The following is a 9649-nucleotide window of genomic DNA, read 5'->3' as shown; positions in this document are numbered from 1 at the left end:
CAACAATGATTGGCTGTAGAATAGAGTGGATACCCAGCTGTGTGCAGGAAAAAGCACAGTTTGAACTTTGGAAGCAGCTTGTCCCTCTTATAAACTTTATAATCTGTACTTTGAAAGTTTTAAGCCATAAAAGTTTAACATGTGATCATACAGGATCACAGGAGACTAAATCGCTTTGTATGAACTTTGAGTAGAGTTTTTTTGTCCATGCAATGTCTTTACAATTAGATGTGCTTTATTTAGGTCAAAATAAAATTTCTGTGTTTGTGTTGCAGCCAAAGTATGACAAACAACATAGCTCAATGAAAAAAAATGCAACACTTGTCATGGCTCCGTAGGGCATTGTACCCATCCCCTCTCCTTTTGCTTTCCTTGTTCTTGGTCCCTTGCATTTGAATTTGAATTTCTCTCCAGGTCTCAGGTGTTCATGTGACTGGGGTTTCCAGCAGGCATGGTCAGGAGCTGCAGTTTTATTACGTCTGAGTGTCCTCACCTCATTTCCTAAAGTACTTATGGACAGGCTTTTTTTCTCCTTTCATCACCAAATTATTTAGTTAGCTATGAGTAGTAATATCTAAGTCTAAATGTCTAGTATGTATTTGTGTGTGATTGCCTTGTATTTTGGAGAAAGTCCTCAGTGTGCTGAACTCCACTTGCCCTGTGTGGCGGAGGTGTGGTCCCGGGCGCGGCTGCAGGGGAGGAGTGGTGCAGTGGGCTCAACGGGGCGGTGCTGGAGATGCCGGTGAGAACAGCTGATGGCGATTTGGACTGATAATGGTTTCCTTCCCTTTTTATAGGGAGACGGAGAGGAGCGGAGGGAGAGGGAAATCAGCTGAGACCGACAGCTGTCAGACTGTGTTCATATCATAACCTGGGAAAACTATAAATAAATGTGGAAGCTGGTGATAAAGACCTGTGTGTGTGTGTACCTGTGTATAGTGCATTTCACAAGTGGTGCCGAAACCCAGTGTCCGGCCGGCGTGGGGATGTCCGACCCACAGGCTGCGCCGCCCGCCCAGCCTTTGCAGTTTCTGGCGCAGATGCTGGCAGAGATGGCGAAGATGGGCCAAGACCAAGCGGCGGCCCAGCGGGCTCACCTGGCTGCGCTGCAGGAGCAGACGGACCGGCAGACTCTGGTTCTGGAGCGGCTGGTTGGAGCCGCTGCCCCGCCGAAGCCTCCGCCGCTGTCGGTGGCGATGCCCCGGATGGGGAACGGGGATGACCCCCAGGTTTTCCTGGAGACTTTTCGTGCCACGGCGGAGGCCTGCCAGTGGCCGCAGGGGGAGTGGGCTCCACGTTTGCTTCCTCTGCTGTCGGGGGAGGCTCAGACGGCGGCCCTGAGCCTGCCGCCGACCTCGAGGAGCAGCTTCCAGGACGTGAGCCGGGCGGTGGTGGACAGGTTGGGGCTCACCGCTGAGGATCATCGCCGGCGGTTCCGGGCCTGTCGGCTAGCCGCGGCGGATTGGCTGTTTGCTTGGGCCCGGCAGCTGCACGACGCGGCGGTGCGCTGGCTGCAGCCGGGATCGTCAGAGGGCGAGACGCTGCTGGTGGACAAGGTGGTGCTGGAGCAGTTCGTGGATGGGCTGCCTGCGGAGACGGCGAGATGATGCCACCGTCCCGCGAGTCTGGAGGTGGTGGTAACGTTGGCGGAGGACCACCTTGCCGCTAGAGCGGGGGAGCCCGGGGACAGCGGCCGGAGGCCGAGCAAACAAGCCCCAGTGCCGGCACCGAGGCGCCGGGCACCGAGCCCCACTAATCCTTTTGCTGCGTTTGTGCCTTCCCGGGGATCAGACATGAGCGGTGCCGCCCCTGAGCCACGGAGAGCAGCACAGACGCCGGGGCAGGAGTGCTAGAACTGCGGGCAACTGGGACACCTGAGGAGGGACTGTCCTCTGATGGAAGTGGGGCAGGTGTTCCGGGTTGCCGGTGCCCCAGCACCCTCTCCTGGTCCAGGAGGGACATACAACTTTCCGGTAAGGACTCGAGGGGGTATACGCCATGCTTTGGTGGACACGGGCTGCACGCAGACCCTCGTGCACCAAGGCTTGGTCTGCCCCGGGGCATTGCTGGAGGCAGAATGGGTGGAGGTGAAGTGTGTTCATGGTGATGTTCAAAGGTATCCCATAGTTCCGCTGTTATTAAAGTATAAGGGCAAAACGCATAGAGTAACGGCTGCGGTTAGCCCGCGCCTGTCGCATCCCCTGATTCTGGGCACGAATTGGCCGGGGTTTCATCATCTGTTGGGACAGTATGCGGGAATGCGATCACGACCGTTAGTAGCATGTAGTGTCTGCGCGGCGCTCAGCGGTGACGCGGGGTCGTCCGACACTGACTCCGGGGAGGGGGAGACGGCGGGTCCTTCATGGGAATCCCCGCTGGCTCCAGAGGTTTCCCCCACGGGTGATTTCCCACTGGAGCAGTCTCGTGATGACACCCTACGCTCACCAGGTGATTGAGATTGATGGTCACGTGGTGCGCCCTGAAGCCGTGCGGACCTACCCGCGCTTCATTTTATCAAAAGGCTATATCGAGTGAGTCGTGACACTCGCACGGAGGAGACTCACACCCAGCTGTTGGTGCCGCAGGGCCGCCGGGAAACGATTTTCCAGGCGGCTCATTATAACCCCATGGCAGGGCATATGGGATACGAAAAAACTTTTATTGGCCGGGCATCCGAGCGTATGTGCGCCGCTGGTGCGCGTCCTGCCCGGACTGCCAACTTGTTAATCAGCCGGCCATACCAAAAGCGCCTTTGCGCCCGCTCCGACTCATAGAGGTTCCGTTTGAGCGCATTGGTATGGACCTCATCGGGCCATTTCATCGGAGTGCACGCGGCTACCGCTTTGTATTAGTCCTGGTGGATTATGCAACGCGGTACCCGGAAGCAGTCCCGCTGCGCACCATCTCTGCAAAGAGTGTGGCGCAGGCACTGTTTCAGGTCATCTCCCGAGTCGGAATCCCGAAAGAGATACTGACTGACCAGGGCACGTCGTTTATGTCTCGTACACTGCGGGAACTGTACGAATTACTGGGCATTAAATCTATTAGGACCAGCGTCTACCACCCTCAGACGGATGGGCTGGTGGAGCGGCTGAATAAAACTTTAAAGTCCATGATTCGTATGTTCATTAACGAGGATGAACGCAATTGGGATCGCTGGCTAGACCCTCTGTTATTTGCAGTGCGGGAGGTGCCCCAGGCCTCCACGGGATTTTCTCCCTTTGAATTGCTGTTCGGCCGGAAGCCGCGTGGGGTGCTTGACCTGATTAAAGAAAGCTGGGAGGACGGTCCGAGCCCCGCCAAGAATGAGATTCAGTACGTGTTGGACCTGAGAGCGAAACTCCACACTTTGGGGAGGTTGTCACGGGAGAATTTGCTCCAGGCTCAACAGCGTCAGCAACGCCTGTACGACAGAGGGGCTAGACTCAGGCAATTTTCACCGGGAGACAAAGTGCTTGTATTACTCCCTTCTTCTAGCTCAAAGTTGCTCGCCAAGGACCCTTTGTGGTCACATGGCGAGTCGGGGACGTTGACTATGAGGTTGCTCGGTCGGACAGGGGAGGGGCCACGCAGATTTATCACCTCAATCTCCTTAAAGAGTGGAGAGAGGTTGAAACTGCTTCTCTGGTAAGCCTGGTTAAGGAGAGAGATGAGTTGGGGCCGGAGGTGCCAAATTCCATCATCCCCGCCTCCCTCCCTTGTGATGACCATCTCACACAGGCCCAGAGAGCGGACGTTGTCGCGTTACAACAGCGGTTTGCAGATGTGTTCTCCCCCCTGCCCGGCTGAACATCTGTCATTGAGCATCATTTTGTAACGCAGCCTGGCGTGACGGTGCGTTCACGGCCCTACAGGCTTCCTGAGCATAAACGGCAAATCGTTCAGAGGGAATTGGCTGAAATGCTGAAAATGGGAGTGATAGAAGAGTCGCACAGCGCCTGGTGTAGCCCCATCGTTCTTGTGGTAAAGAAGGATGGGTCTATACGGTTCTGTGTCGACTATCGCAAGGTGAATGAAGTGTCACGTTTTGATGCTTATCCCATGCCCCGGGTCGACGAGCTCCTGGATCGGCTGGGCACGGCCCGTTTTTTCACGACACTGGATTTAACCAAGGGCTACTGGCAGATTCCCTTGTCTGCCGAGTCCAGGGAGAAAACGGCCTTCTCCACTCCGTACGGTTTGTACCAATTCGTTACGCTTCCGTTCGGCTTGTTCGGAGCCCCTGCCACCTTTCAGCGCCTCATGGACCGGGTGCTGCGTCCGCACGCTGCATATGCTGCTGCCTACCTGGATGACGTGATCATCCACAGCGACACCTGGGCGGAGCATGTGCAGTGGGTGGCCGCGGTCCTGGAGTCCCTGAGGAGGGCGGGGCTCACGGCCAACCCAAAGAAGTGTGCAGTTGGACGGAGGGAGGTACAGTATCTGGGGTACCACTTGGGGGGCGGGCAGGTGCGTCCACAGGTGGAGAAGACGGCGGCTATAGCATTCTGCCCGCGCCCCAAGACTAAAAAGGAGGTGAGACGGTTTCTGGGACTGGCAGGTTACTATCGCCGTTTTGTGCCGGGGTTTGCGCAGCTGACCAGCCCCTTGACCGATCTCACCTGAAAGGGTGCTCCGGATCTGGTTCAGTGGACGGGGCCGTGCCAGGCGGCGTTTGTGCAGGTGAAAAAGTCTCTCTGTGGGGAGCCGCTGCTTCACACTCCTTCCCTTTTGTTCTGCAGACCGACGCCTCAAACAGGGGGCTGGGGGCCGTTTTGTCCCAGCAGGTAAGGGGGGCCGACCGTCCCGTTCTTTACATCAGCCGGAAGCTGGCAGAGCGTGAAAGACGGTACAGCACTGTGGAGAAGGAGTGCTTGGATATCCGGTGGGCGGTCGACTCCCTTCGCTATTACCTCCTGGGGCGCTCATTCACCCTCTGCTCGGACCACGCCCCGCTGCAGTGGCTCCACCGCATGAAGGATGCCAACGCCCGGATCACCTGATGGTATCTGGCTTTACAGCCCTTTAAGTTCAAGGTGGTCCATAGGCCGGGGGCGCAGATGGCGGTGGCCGATTTCCTCTCTCGCTTGCGGGGGGGGGGGGGGGGGGGGGGGGGAGTAGGTACGGCCGGACGGCTCCCCGGCGGTGGGGGTGTGTGGCGGAGGTGTGGTCCCGGGCGCAGCTGCAGGGGAGGAGTGGTGCAGTGGGCTCAACGGGGCGGTGCTGGAGATGCCGGTGAGAACAGCTGATGGCGATTTGGACTGTTAATGGTTTCCTTCCCTTTTTATAGGGAGATGGAGAGGAGCGGAGGGAGACCTAGCCCCGTCAGAGCAGAATGAGCTCCAGGCCCTCACTATAGCACTCAAGAGGCGATTTGGGCAGTGGCACTCCACTGATCAGAGCAGGGAGCAGCTGACCAACTGGAGCCGTCGGCCGGGGGAGAGCCTGGGCACCTTTGCAGCGGATGTGTTGCTGTATGCTCGTCGTGGCTACCCGGAGTTCCCAGCAGCCAGTGAGGAGCTTAGCCTGCATGCTTTTCTGCAAGGACCTTTTCCAGAGTGACTTTTTCGAGAAACTCTCCGTGAGGCGCTCCATGAGGCTGAAAGGGCCGAGCTGGTGCTGGCCTCGCGGCCTAACCAGCAGGTGTCCCCCCCAAACTACACCCAACTCAGAGCCGCAGACTGCGACAGGGAGGAGGAAGTCACGAAGATATGCCAGCTGCAGCCCTCAGTGCCCTGAAGTTGTCCCTGTCGACCGACCGACCGCTGCTGCCGGTGCGATAAGCCTGGCCACGTGGCGCGCGACTACCTGGCGCCCGCCCCGAAGACCAGAACTATGTGGCCTCAGGGAAATGAGAGGGGGAATGGTGCAGTGCGGGGACCACCGCTCCAGCTTCCTGCCCCCCTCCAGGAATGATGCACGGTGGTGGGCCTAGTTGGGCACCTCAAGGGACTCTACCTGAGCTGCTGTGTTGAGGACCAGCCCTGCCGGGCCCTGGTGGGCACAGGGTCCATCATTTCCCTAATACGACCTGGTGTGCTCCCTGGAACATCCGGGCCGCTTGTGATGGGTTGATCGCCCACCGACACCCAGCTGATGACGGTGACGGGGGAGAGAACTGACATGCGAGGGAAGAAACCATTGCGGATCCGAGTGAAGGATCTGGAGCTGGTGCACGACTTCTGGCTTGCTGACATCCAAGACCAGTGCATCATCGGCTTTGATCTGCTGACCCGCTGGGGGGCCTGCGTTGACACCGCGAAGCTGGCTATCACTCTCACGGCGGTGGCTCTGAACCATCTCTACTCACCTCAGCCCCAGTCTCTAGGCCAGACAAACCTTCCCTCGACCGAGACAACCCAAGCTGCTGATGACCTGTGGCAGCACAGCAGCATCGGTCTCACCATTGACCAGCGGCAGCGCTTGAGGTGCCTCCTGGATGACAACGTGGACATCGTTGCCGCTAGTGAGGAAGAGTGCAGGCAGGTTCAGCGCACCATCGACATCGGTTCTGCTCAACCCTTCTGTCTGCGCCCACACCGGCTGCCCCCCTCTAACCGACAGGAGGAGCGGGCCCAGGAGGCCCTGGGCATAGCTACTGCTCAGGCTACAGCCAGCAGAGGGAGATGGCTCCCGTTGACCACGCAGCAGCTGAAGAGGGAACAGGAAGCTGATGCAACGTTGGTTCAGGTGGGGACCTGGCTGGAGGCGGCGCAACGCCAGGCTGGACGGGGGTGTCGGGACAGGGGCTCGAAGTGAAGGCCTACTACTCCCAGTACAACAATCTGGAGACCCACGACGGCTTCCTATATATTCCTATTCCTAGATGGCGGGCCCCCGGACAGGGCAAGGATCTCCTGCAGCTGTTGGTGCCTCACTCGCTGCGGTCGCAGGTGCTCGAGCTTGTCCACGGCTCGGTGGGGGCCGGCCATTATGGGAATGCCAAAACTCTCCGCCGTCTCAGGGGACAGTTCTACTGACATAGTTGTTGACGGGATGTGGAACTTTTGTGCACTGCTGTGACACCTGCACGGCATGGAAGGGCGCCACTCAACGCCCCCCTGCAGCAGTATCTGGTGGGGGCCCCGAGGGAGAGAGTGGGAGTGGACGTCCTAGGGCCTTTCCCCGTCACCGAGTCAGGGAACTAGCGCATGTTGGTGGCCATGGACTGCTACAGGAGGCAGAGGGAGTGGCCGTGAGTGTTTCATGACTACACCCGCCAGGTCCAGGCCAGTACCGGAGTACGACAGAAAAGAGCCTGCAATACCAGGTGCCGAGGGGGAGCTTTCGTGCCTGGCGACAAGGTTTGGGTGTAATGCCTGTTTCGCAAAAGATGAGTGTCCCCCAGGCTGTGCAGTCACTGGCAAGGGCCGGCGGAGGTTGTGGAGCGGCTAGCAGAAGTGATGTACCGATCCGCATGCCGGGCCCGGGGCGCATGGTGGTGTTGCACCAGGACAGACTCTCGCGATACTGACCACTCGCTCGAGCAGTCGCCGGGGCAGGGGATGCTGGTGGCACCCCATGTTCTGATCCGAGTGACTCTTCCCCTGCTGGTTGAGATCAGCCTGCGCACCGAAAGAAGACACATGGACATTTGCAGGACTTTTTGTTGGGTAATGGGGTTGTCGGGGACGACTGACTCCTTAGGTGGGGGCTATGTTGTGGGTCAGGGCTGTTTGGGGTTTTGTTTTGACAGCTATGTTCTGTTGTTATGTTGCCATGGTTACAGGTGACGCTCTCTCTCTCTCTCTCTGTGTGACTGTGTGTTTCTGGGTGGAGAGAGCGCCATTTTGCTTTGTTGTTGTTGTTGTTACGCCAGAGCTGCGCCGAGCGGTGGTGTTAGTGTTGTGTGTTCATCTGTTGAATGCGAATAAAGGGCTGTGCTCTCTCCCTTGCAGGAAGCAAGACAAAACGATACCTCTGTCTCCTCCTTGTCTGAGCTCGCCACAGTATTAACAGTTAGCCATCTCACACACTGCTCAAACTTTTTTTAATTCAGCAAATTTTGTTTTATTGTTAATATCATATCATATTTCGATATACTTAAATAAATCAAGATGTAGGCCTGTGTTCCTGAGTCAATGAACAGCTAATTCTTTTCTGAGATTTATACATTTTATTTATAGGTGCCTTTCAGACCCTCAAGGTCACTTTACAGTAACACGTAAACAATACCATAAAAACATAAGAAAAATGTATATATAGCAAACATGGTAGCTAAAATTTAGACATAAACAGTCATAAAAGTATAAAAGCAAATATAAAAACTGAGTAAGGTAAAAAAAAAAGTGACCTTGAGGGTCTGAAAGGCGCCTATAAATAAAACGTGTTATTATTATTATTATTATTATTATTATTATTATTATTATTATTATTATTATATCATTATTATTTATAGAATATAATGCGGGGGGAAAAACTGAATATAAAGTAGTTAGTACCTAAGTCTTAAACATATGCAGAAGTAATATCTTTCAATTTAATATTGATGGAGAACATTTTTCTGCAGAATTATTCTTACTTTTGATACTTTGTATCATGGTCCTGGGTATGACCCAGTGTTTTGTGTTTGATTTTTACTTCTTGATTATTGTTAAAGAAGCTTGGAGTTTCTGTTTCTGTACCCTCCCTGTGTTTCACGTTTGGTTACTCTTTGTCTCTGTGCTTCACGTTCCCTCTGTCTCCCCGGTCAGTCATGTCTCTCTCAGTGTCAAGTCTGCTTCTCTGTATTATATTTCCTGTTTTACTTTGAAAGAAGACTGGCAAAGGTGAGTCATCCTAAAGCTCAGGCAAAGAATCAATCTCCTCTTGGTTTGGGGCAAGGTTTTTAGCATTGTCCTCCTCCGAAGACATAAGGCCGTGGACCAGTAACTCCAAGAAGAGCACGCTAGATTTTGCAGTGGCCTGTCGCGCATGAAGATCTTCATCTTGTGCACCATCAAGTTTGGAATACCAGCAGCGTCTCTTAATCAGTTTCGTCAGTTTCAGAAAGGTGTTCAATAGGTGAGATTCCTTCTATAACATTGCGTGGTTACATGGCATCCCTGAGCGGTTCGTCAAAATATTCCAAACCCTCTACCTTTGATCCAGTTGCTGCGTCCGCACAGAGGATGGCTACACAGATTTCCTCACCATTGTGTGTGTTTGTGTGTGTGTGTTTGTGTGTACACGTGTACAAGACCAAGGTCACGAGGATTGGCACATGGTGGCACAGGATGCAGTCTTACAGCGCTTCTGGCTGATCCGGTCGACCCCAAAGATTGACCTGGCGAAGAAGATTCATCTGCTCAATTCCATCATTATACCCACTGTTATCTATGCATTTGAGATGTAGAAAACATCAGCCAAAAATGTTTTTTAAAAAAGGACTCAGTGAGGCACAGCAGCAATGTCTAAGATGGACCCTGCGGGTCTCTTACCGGGACCAGAAATCGACAGCCGGACTGCCACACGTCCCCTCCATGACATGGTGTCTGAGCGGCGTATGCACTTTGGAGATCACATTTTATGCCAGTTGCGCGGAAGACATCCGGAAGTCTTGCTGCTCAATGCGCCGAATGGCCAAATGTCTTGTGTGTGTTATTGGGAGGGTTGGGTTTGGGGGGCAGGGGGTGGGTCGTCTCTGCTTGCCTTTCTGTAAAAGTACACCACTATGTGTCAAATCTGT

Source organism: Copadichromis virginalis, linkage group LG3 (assembly GCF_057382275.1).
Source record: "Copadichromis virginalis isolate Kocher_CV1m ecotype Utaka linkage group LG3, C_Virginalis_male_GT1.1, whole genome shotgun sequence".
NCBI classification, from domain to species: Eukaryota; Metazoa; Chordata; class Actinopteri; order Cichliformes; family Cichlidae; genus Copadichromis; species Copadichromis virginalis.
This window is presented reverse-complemented; position numbering follows the sequence as displayed.